We start from the raw sequence: 10,636 nt of genomic DNA, 5'->3' as shown, positions 1-10,636 counted from the left end.
CACAATCCCCCGACCTCAACCCATTTGAGATGGTTTGGAATGAGTCGGACCGCAGAGTGAAGGAAAAGCAGCCAACAAGTGCTCAGCATATGTGGGAACTCCTTCAAGACTGTTGGAAAAGCATTCCTCATGAAGCTGGTTGAGAGAATGCCAAGAGTGCGCAAAGCTGTCATCAAGGCAAAGGGTTGCTACTTTGAAGAATCTAAAATATATTTTGATTTGTTTAACACTTTTTTGGTTACTACATGTAGAAAATAGTAAAAATAAAGAAAAACCCTTGAATGAGCATGTGTCCAACCTTTTGACTGGTAGTGTATATATACTGTATACAGGTATACCATTGCTGACAGGTGTATAAAATCGAGCACACAGCCATGCAATCTCCATAGACAAACATTGGCAGTAGAATGGCCTTACTGAAGAGCTCAGTGACTTTCAACGTGGCGCCGTCATAGGATGCAACCTTTCCAACAAGTCAGTTCGTCAAATTTCTGCCCTGCTAGAGCTGCCCCGGTCAACTGTAAGTGCTGTTATTGGGAAGTGGAAACGTCTAGGAGCAACAACGGCTCAGCCGCGAAGTGGTAGGCCACACAAGCTCATAGAACGGGACCGCCGAGTGCTGAAGCGTGTAGCGCGTAAAAATCATCTGTCCTTGGTTTTAACACTCACTACCGACTTCCAAACTGCCTCTGGAAGCAACGTCAGCACAATAACTGCTCGTCTGGAGCTTCATGAAATGGGTTTCCATGGCCGAGCAGCCGCACACAAGACTAAGCTCACCATGCGCAATGCCAAGCGTCGGCTGGAGTGGTGTAAAGCTCGCCGCCATTGGACTCTGGAGCAGTGGAAACGCGTTCTCTGGAGTGATGAATCACGCTTCACCATCTGGCAGTCCAACGGGCGAATCTGGGTTTGGCAGATGCCAGGAGAACGCTACCTGCCTCAATGCATAGTGCCAAGTGTAAAGTTTCGTGGAGGAGGAGTAATGGTCTGGGGCAGTTTTTCATGGTTCGGGCCCCTTAGTTCCAGTGAAGGGAGATTTTAACACTACAGCGTACAATGACATTCTAGACGATTCTGTGCTTCCAACTTTGTGGCATCGAACACAGTAATTATGACAACTTCCGGAAGACGTCCTCCAGCCTATCAGAGACAGGACAGTCTGGGGAGCACAGATATAACTGGCTGACTGACTGCTGCTGCCTGGGGAGCACAGATATAACTGGCTGACTGACTGCTGCCTGAGCAGAGACGAGGCCTATCAGAGACAGGACAGTCTGGGGAGCACAGATATAACTGGCTGACTGACTGCTGCTGCCTGGGGAGCACAGATATAACTGGCTGACTGACTGCTGTCTGGGGAGCACAGATATAACTGGCTGACTGACTGCTGCCTGAGCAGAGATGAGGCCTATCAGAGACAGGACAGTCTGGGGAGCACAGATATAACTGGCTGACTGACTGCTGCTGTCTGGGGAGCACAGATATAACTGGCTGGCTGACTGCTGCTGCCTGGGGAGCACAGATATAACTGGCTGACTGACTGCTGCTGCCTGGGGAGCACAGATATAACTGGCTGGCTGACTGCTGCTGCCTGAGCAGAGATGAGGCCTATCAGAGACAGGACAGTCTGGGGAGCACAGATATAACTGGCTGACTGACTGCTGCTGTCTGGGGAGCACAGATATAACTGGCTGGCTGACTGCTGCTGCCTGGGGAGCACAGATATAACTGGCTGACTGACTGCTGCTGTCTGGGGAGCACAGATATAACTGGCTGGCTGACTGCTGCAGTCTGGGGAGCACAGATATAACTGGCTGGCTGACTGCTGCTGTCTGGGGAGCACAGATATAACTGGCTGACTGACTGCTGCTGCCTGAGCAGAGATGAGGCCTATCAGAGACAGGACAGTCTGGGGAGCACAGATATAACTGGCTGACTGACTGCTGCTGCCTGGGGAGCACAGATATAACTGGCTGACTGACTGCTGCCTGAGCAGAGATGAGGCCTATCAGAGACAGGACAGTCTGGGGAGCACAGATATAACTGGCTGGCTGACTGCTGCTGCTGCCTGAGCAGAGATGAGGCCTATCAGAGACAGGACAGTCTGGGGAGCACAGATATAACTGGCTGACTGACTGCTGCTGCCTGGGGAGCACAGATATAACTGGCTGACTGACTGCTGCCTGAGCAGAGATGAGGCCTATCAGAGACAGGACAGTCTGGGGAGCACAGATATAACTGGCTGACTGACTGACTGCTGTCTGGGGAGCACAGATATAACTGGCTGACTGACTGCTGCTGCCTGAGCAGAGATGAGGCCTATCAGATACAGGACAGTCTGGGGAGCACAGATATAACTGGCTGGCTGACTGCTGCCTGAGCAGAGACGAGGCCTATCAGAGACAGGACAGTCTGGGGAGCACAGATATAACTGGCTGACTGACTGCTGATGTCTGGGGAGCACAGATATAACTGGATGGCTGACTGCTGCTGCTGTCTGGGGAGCACAGATATAACTGGCTGACTGACTGCTGCTGCCTGAGCAGAGATGAGGCCTATCAGAGACAGGACAGTCTGGGGAGCACAGATATAACTGGCTGACTGACTGCTGCTGTCTGGGGAGCACAGATATAACTGGCTGACTGACTGCTGCTGTCTGGGGAGCACAGATATAACTGGCTGACTGACTGCTGCTGCCTGGGGAGCACAGATATAACTGGCTGGCTGACTGCTGCTGCCTGAGCAGAGATGAGGCCTATCAGAGACAGGACAGTCTGGGGAGCACAGATATAACTGGCTGACTGACTGCTGCTGCCTGGGGAGCACAGATATAACTGGCTGACTGACTGCTGCTGTCTGGGGAGCACAGATATAACTGGCTGGCTGACTGCTGCTGTCTGGGGAGCACAGATATAACTGGCTGACTGACTGCTGTCTGGGGAGCACAGATATAACTGGCTGACTGACTGCTGCCTGAGCAGAGACGAGGCCTATCAGAGACAGGACAGTCTGGGGAGCACAGATATAACTGGCTGGCTGACTGCTGCTGTCTGGGGAGCACAGATATAACTGGCTGACTGACTGCTGCCTGAGCAGAGACGAGGCCTATCAGAGACAGGACAGTCTGGGGAGCACAGATATAACTGGCTGGCTGACTGCTGCTGTCTGGGGAGCACAGATATAACTGGCTGACTGACTGCTGCTGTCTGGGGAGCACAGATATAACTGGCTGACTGCTGCTGCCTGGGGAGCACAGATATAACTGGCTGACTGACTGCTGCCTGAGCAGAGATGAGGCCAATCAGAGACAGGACAGTCTGGGGAGCACAGATATAACTGGCTGACTGACTGCTGCCTGAGCAGAGATGAGGCCTATCAGAGACAGGACAGTCTGGGGAGCACAGATATAACTGGCTGACTGACTGCTGCTGTCTGGGGAGCACAGATATAACTGGCTGACTGACTGCTGCTGCCTGAGCAGAGATGAGGCCTATCAGAGACAGGACAGTCTGGGGAGCACAGATATAACTGGCTGGCTGACTGCTGCCTGAGCAGAGACGAGGCCTATCAGAGACAGGACAGTCTGGGGAGCACAGATATAACTGGCTGACTGACTGCTGCTGTCTGGGGAGCACAGATATAACTGGCTGACTGACTGACTGCTGCCTGAGCAGAGATGAGGCCTATCAGAGACAGGACAGTCTGGGGAGCACAGATATAACTGGCTGACTGACTGCTGCTGTCTGGGGAGCACAGATATAACTGGCTGGCTGACTGCTGCTGCCTGGGGAGCACAGAAATAACTGGCTGACTTACTGCTGCTGCCTGGGGAGCACAGATATAACTGGCTGGCTGACTGCTGCTGCCTGAGCAGAGATGAGGCCTATCAGAGACAGGACAGTCTGGGGAAAACAGATATAACTGGCTGACTGACTGCTGCTGTCTGGGGAGCACAGATATAACTGGCTGGCTGACTGCTGCTGCCTGGGGAGCACATATATAACTGGCTGACTGACTGCTGCTGTCTGGGGAGCACAGATATAACTGGCTGGCTGACTGCTGCAGTCTGGGGAGCACAGATATAACTGGCTGGCTGACTGCTGCTGTCTGGGGAGCACAGATATAACTGGCTGACTGACTGCTGCTGCCTGAGCAGAGATGAGGCCTATCAGAGACAGGACAGTCTGGGGAGCACAGATATAACTGGCTGACTGACTGCTGCTGCCTGGGGAGCACAGATATAACTGGCTGACTGACTGCTGCCTGAGCAGAGATGAGGCCTATCAGAGACAGGACAGTCTGGGGAGCACAGATATAACTGGCTGGCTGACTGCTGCTGCCTGAGCAGAGATGAGGCCTATCAGAGACAGGACAGTCTGGGGAGCACAGATATAACTGGCTGACTGACTGCTGCTGCCTGGGGAGCACAGATATAACTGGCTGACTGACTGCTGCCTGAGCAGAGATGAGGCCTATCAGAGACAGGACAGTCTGGGGAGCACAGATATAACTGGCTGACTGACTGACTGCTGTCTGGGGAGCACAGATATAACTGGCTGACTGACTGCTGCTGCCTGAGCAGAGATGAGGCCTATCAGAGACAGGACAGTCTGGGGAGCACAGATATAACTGGCTGGCTGACTGCTGCCTGAGCAGAGACGAGGCCTATCAGAGACAGGACAGTCTGGGGAGCACAGATATAACTGGCTGACTGACTGCTGCTGTCTGGGGAGCACAGATATAACTGGCTGGCTGACTGCTGCTGCTGTCTGGGGAGCACAGATATAACTGGCTGACTGACTGCTGCTGCCTGAGCAGAGATGAGGCCTATCAGAGACAGGACAGTCTGGGGAGCACAGATATAACTGGCTGACTGACTGCTGCTGTCTGGGGAGCACAGATATAACTGGCTGACTGACTGCTGCTGTCTGGGGAGCACAGATATAACTGGCTGACTGACTGCTGCTGCCTGGGGAGCACAGATATAACTGGCTGGCTGACTGCTGCTGCCTGAGCAGAGATGAGGCCTATCAGAGACAGGACAGTCTGGGGAGCACAGATATAACTGGCTGACTGACTGCTGCTGCCTGGGGAGCACAGATATAACTGGCTGACTGACTGCTGCTGTCTGGGGAGCACAGATATAACTGGCTGGCTGACTGCTGCTGTCTGGGGAGCACAGATATAACTGGCTGACTGACTGCTGTCTGGGGAGCACAGATATAACTGGCTGACTGACTGCTGCCTGAGCAGAGACGAGGCCTATCAGAGACAGGACAGTCTGGGGAGCACAGATATAACTGGCTGGCTGACTGCTGCTGTCTGGGGAGCACAGATATAACTGGCTGACTGACTGCTGCCTGAGCAGAGACGAGGCCTATCAGAGACAGGACAGTCTGGGGAGCAAAGATATAACTGGCTGGCTGACTGCTGCTGTCTGGGGAGCACAGATATAACTGGCTGACTGACTGCTGCTGTCTGGGGAGCACAGATATAACTGGCTGACTGACTGCTGCTGCCTGGGGAGCACAGATATAACTGGCTGACTGACTGCTGCCTGAGCAGAGATGAGGCCTATCAGAGACAGGACAGTCTGGGGAGCACAGATATAACTGGCTGACTGACTGCTGCCTGAGCAGAGATGAGGCCTATCAGAGACAGGACAGTCTGGGGAGCACAGATATAACTGGCTGACTGACTGCTGCTGTCTGGGGAGCACAGATATAACTGGCTGACTGACTGACTGCTGCCTGAGCAGAGATGAGGCCTATCAGAGACAGGACAGTCTGGGGAGCACAGATATAACTGGCTGACTGACTGCTGCTGTCTGGGGCGCACAGATATAACTGGCTGACTGACTGCTGCAGTCTGGGGAGCACAGATATAACTGGCTGACTGACTGCTGCTGCCTGAGCAGAGACGAGGCCTATCAGAGACAGGACAGTCTGGGGAGCACAGATATAACTGGCTGACTGACTGCTGCTGTCTGGGGAGCACAGATATAACTGGCTGACTGACTGACTGCTGCCTGAGCAGAGATGAGGCCTATCAGAGACAGGACAGTCTGGGGAGCACAGATATAACTGGCTGACTGACTGCTGCTGTCTGGGGAGCACAGATATAACTGGCTGACTGACTGACTGCTGCCTGAGCAGAGATGAGGCCTATCAGAGACAGGACAGTCTGGGGAGCACAGATATAACTGGCTGACTGACTGCTGCTGTCTGGGGCGCACAGATATAACTGGCTGACTGACTGCTGCAGTCTGGGGAGCACAGATATAACTGGCTGACTGACTGCTGCTGCCTGAGCAGAGACGAGGCCTATCAGAGACAGGACAGTCTGGGGAGCACAGATATAACTGGCTGACTGACTGCTGCTGTCTGGGGAGCACAGATATAACTGGCTGACTGACTGACTGCTGCCTGAGCAGAGATGAGGCCTATCAGAGACAGGACAGTCTGGGGAGCACAGATATAACTGGCTGACTGACTGCTGCTGTCTGGGGAGCACAGATATAACTGGCTGGCTGACTGCTGCTGCCTGGGGAGCACAGAAATAACTGGCTGACTGACTGCTGCTGCCTGGGGAGCACAGATATAACTGGCTGGCTGACTGCTGCTGCCTGAGCAGAGATGAGGCCTATCAGAGACAGGACAGTCTGGGGAGCACAGATATAACTGGCTGACTGACTGCTGCTGTCTGGGGAGCACAGATATAACTGGCTGGCTGACTGCTGCTGCCTGGGGAGCACAGATATAACTGGCTGACTGACTGCTGCTGTCTGGGGAGCACAGATATAACTGGCTGGCTGACTGCTGCAGTCTGGGGAGCACAGATATATCTGGCTGGCTGACTGCTGCTGTCTGGGGAGCACAGATATAACTGGCTGACTGACTGCTGCTGCCTGAGCAGAGATGAGGCCTATCAGAGACAGGACAGTCTGGGGAGCACAGATATAACTGGCTGACTGACTGCTGCTGCCTGGGGAGCACAGATATAACTGGCTGACTGACTGCTGCTGCCTGGGGAGCACAGATATAACTGGCTGACTGACTGCTGCCTGAGCAGAGATGAGGCCTATCAGAGACAGGACAGTCTGGGGAGCACAGATATAACTGGCTGGCTGACTGCTGCTGCCTGAGCAGAGATGAGGCCTATCAGAGACAGGACAGTCTGGGGAGCACAGATATAACTGGCTGACTGACTGCTGCTGCCTGGGGAGCACAGATATAACTGGCTGACTGACTGCTGCCTGAGCAGAGATGAGGCCTATCAGAGACAGGACAGTCTGGGGAGCACAGATATAACTGGCTGACTGACTGACTGCTGTCTGGGGAGCACAGATATAACTGGCTGACTGACTGCTGCTGCCTGAGCAGAGATGAGGCCTATCAGAGACAGGACAGTCTGGGGAGCACAGATATAACAGGCTGGCTGACTGCTGCCTGAGCAGAGACGAGGCCTATCAGAGACAGGACAGTCTGGGGAGCACAGATATAACTGGCTGACTGACTGCTGCTGTCTGGGGAGCACAGATATAACTGGCTGGCTGACTGCTGCTGCTGTCTGGGGAGCACAGATATAACTGGCTGACTGACTGCTGCTGCCTGAGCAGAGATGAGGCCTATCAGAGACAGGACAGTCTGGGGAGCACAGATATAACTGGCTGACTGACTGCTGCTGTCTGGGGAGCACAGATATAACTGGCTGACTGACTGCTGCTGTCTGGGGAGCACAGATATAACTGGCTGACTGACTGCTGCTGCCTGGGGAGCACAGATATAACTGGCTGGCTGACTGCTGCTGCCTGAGCAGAGATGAGGCCTATCAGAGACAGGACAGTCTGGGGAGCACAGATATAACTGGCTGACTGACTGCTGCTGCCTGGGGAGCACAGATATAACTGGCTGACTGACTGCTGCTGTCTGGGGAGCACAGATATAACTGGCTGGCTGACTGCTGCTGTCTGGGGAGCACAGATATAACTGGCTGACTGACTGCTGTCTGGGGAGCACAGATATAACTGGCTGACTGACTGCTGCCTGAGCAGAGACGAGGCCTATCAGAGACAGGACAGTCTGGGGAGCACAGATATAACTGGCTGGCTGACTGCTGCTGTCTGGGGAGCACAGATATAACTGGCTGACTGACTGTTGCCTGAGCAGAGACGAGGCCTATCAGAGACAGGACAGTCTGGGGAGCAAAGATATAACTGGCTGGCTGACTGCTGCTGTCTGGGGAGCACAGATATAACTGGCTGACTGACTGCTGCTGTCTGGGGAGCACAGATATAACTGGCTGACTGCTGCTGCCTGGGGAGCACAGATATAACTGGCTGACTGACTGCTGCCTGAGCAGAGATGAGGCCTATCAGAGACAGGACAGTCTGGGGAGCACAGATATAACTGGCTGACTGACTGCTGCCTGAGCAGAGATGAGGCCTATCAGAGACAGGACAGTCTGGGGAGCACAGATATAACTGGCTGACTGACTGCTGCTGTCTGGGGAGCACAGATATAACTGGCTGACTGACTGACTGCTGCCTGAGCAGAGATGAGGCCTATCAGAGACAGGACAGTCTGGGGAGCACAGATATAACTGGCTGACTGACTGCTGCTGTCTGGGGCGCACAGATATAACTGGCTGACTGACTGCTGCAGTCTGGGGAGCACAGATATAACTGGCTGACTGACTGCTGCTGCCTGAGCAGAGACGAGGCCTATCAGAGACAGGACAGTCTGGGGAGCACAGATATAACTGGCTGACTGACTGCTGCTGCCTGAGCAGAGACGAGGCCTATCAGAGACAGGACAGTCTGGGGAGCACAGATATAACTGGCTGACTGACTGCTGCTGCCTGAGCAGAGACGAGGCCTATCAGAGACAGGACAGTCTGGGGAGCACAGATATAACTGGCTGACTGCTGCTGCCTGAGCAGAGATGAGGCCTATCAGAGACAGGACAGTCTGGGGAGCACAGATATAACTGGCTGGCTGACTGCTGCTGTCTGGGGAGCACAGATATAACTGGCTGACTGACTGCTGCTGCCTGAGCAGAGATGAGGCCTATCAGAGACAGGACAGTTTGGGGAGCACAGATATAACTGGCTGACTGACTGCTGCAGTCTGGGGAGCACAGATATAACTGGCTGACTGACTGCTGCCTGAGCAGAGATGAGGCCTATCAGAGACAGGACAGTCTGGGGAGCACAGATATAACTGGCTGACTGACTGCTGCTGTCTGGGGAGCACAGATATAACTGGCTGACTGACTGCTGCTGTCTGGGGAGCACAGATATAACTGGCTGACTGACTGCTGCCTGAGCAGAGACGAGGCCTATCAGAGACAGGACAGTCTGGGGATCACAGATATAACTGGCTGGCTGACTGCTGCTGCCTGGGGAGCACAGATATAACTGGCTGACTGACTGCTGCTGCCTGGGGAGCACAGATATAACTGGCTGACTGACTGCTGCTGCCTGAGCAGAGATGAGGCCTATCAGAGACAGGACAGTCTGGGGAGCACAGATATAACTGGCTGACTGACTGCTGCTGTCTGGGGAGCACAGATATAACTGGCTGACTGACTGCTGCTGTCTGGGGAGCACAGATATAACTGGCTGACTGACTGCTGCTGTCTGGGGAGCACAGATATAACTGGCTGGCTGACTGCTGCAGTCTGGGGAACACAGATATAACTGGCTGACTGCTGCTGCTGAGCAGAGATGAGGCCTATCAGAGACAGGACAGTCTGGGGAGCACAGATATAACTGGCTGACTGACTGCTGCTGTCTGGGGAGCACGGATATAACTGGCTGGCTGACTGCGGCTGCCTGGGGAGCACAGATATAACTGGCTGACTGACTGCTGCTGTCTGGGGAGCACAGATATAACTGGCTGACTGACTGCTGCCTGAGCAGAGATGAGGCCTATCAGAGACAGGACAGTCTGGGGAGCACAGATATAACTGGCTGACTGACTGCTGCTGTCTGGGGAGCACAGATATAACTGGCTGACTGACTGCTGCAGTCTGGGGAGCACAGATATAACTGGCTGACTGACTGCTGCTGTCTGGGGAGCACAGATATAACTGGCTGACTGACTGCTGCTGCCTGGGGAGCACAGATATAACTGGCTGACTGACTGCTGCCTGAGCAGAGATGAGGCCTATCAGAGACAGGACAGTCTGGGGAGCACAGATATAACTGGCTGATTGACTGCTGCTGCCTGAGCAGAGATGAGGCCTATCAGAGACAGGACAGTCTGGGGAGCACAGATATAACTGGCTGACTGACTGCTGCAGTCTGGGGAGCACAGATATAACTGGCTGACTGACTGCTGCTGCTGAGCAGAGATGAGGCCTATCAGAGACAGGACAGTCTGGGGAGCACAGATATAACTGGCTGACTGACTGCTGCTGCCTGAGCAGAGATGAGGCCTATCAGAGACAGGACAGTCTGGGGAGCACAGATATAACTGTCTGACTGACTGCTGCTGTCTGGGGAGCACAGATATAACTGGCTGACTGACTGCTGCTGTCTGGGGAGCACAGATATAACTGAATGACTGACTGCTGCCTGAGCAGAGACGAGGCCTATCAGAGACAGGACAGTCTGGGGAGCACAGATATAA

At 54.0% G+C, this 10,636-nt stretch overlaps 1 protein-coding gene across 1 annotated transcript in view; it reads left to right on the top strand.

Annotated features, from left to right (window-relative positions):
* LOC311126320 (annexin A5-like) overlaps nt 1–10,636 on the top strand; it is a gene marked incomplete at its 5' end in the record, with an annotated part of 52,290 nt that overhangs the window by 26,151 nt on the left and 15,503 nt on the right. The window lies entirely within an intron of this gene.

This window comes from Coregonus lavaretus (assembly GCF_964263955.1).
Source record: "Coregonus lavaretus genome assembly, contig: HAP1_SCAFFOLD_3199, whole genome shotgun sequence".
Lineage (NCBI taxonomy): Eukaryota > Metazoa > Chordata > Actinopteri > Salmoniformes > Salmonidae > Coregonus > Coregonus lavaretus.
This window is presented reverse-complemented; position numbering and strand designations above follow the sequence as displayed.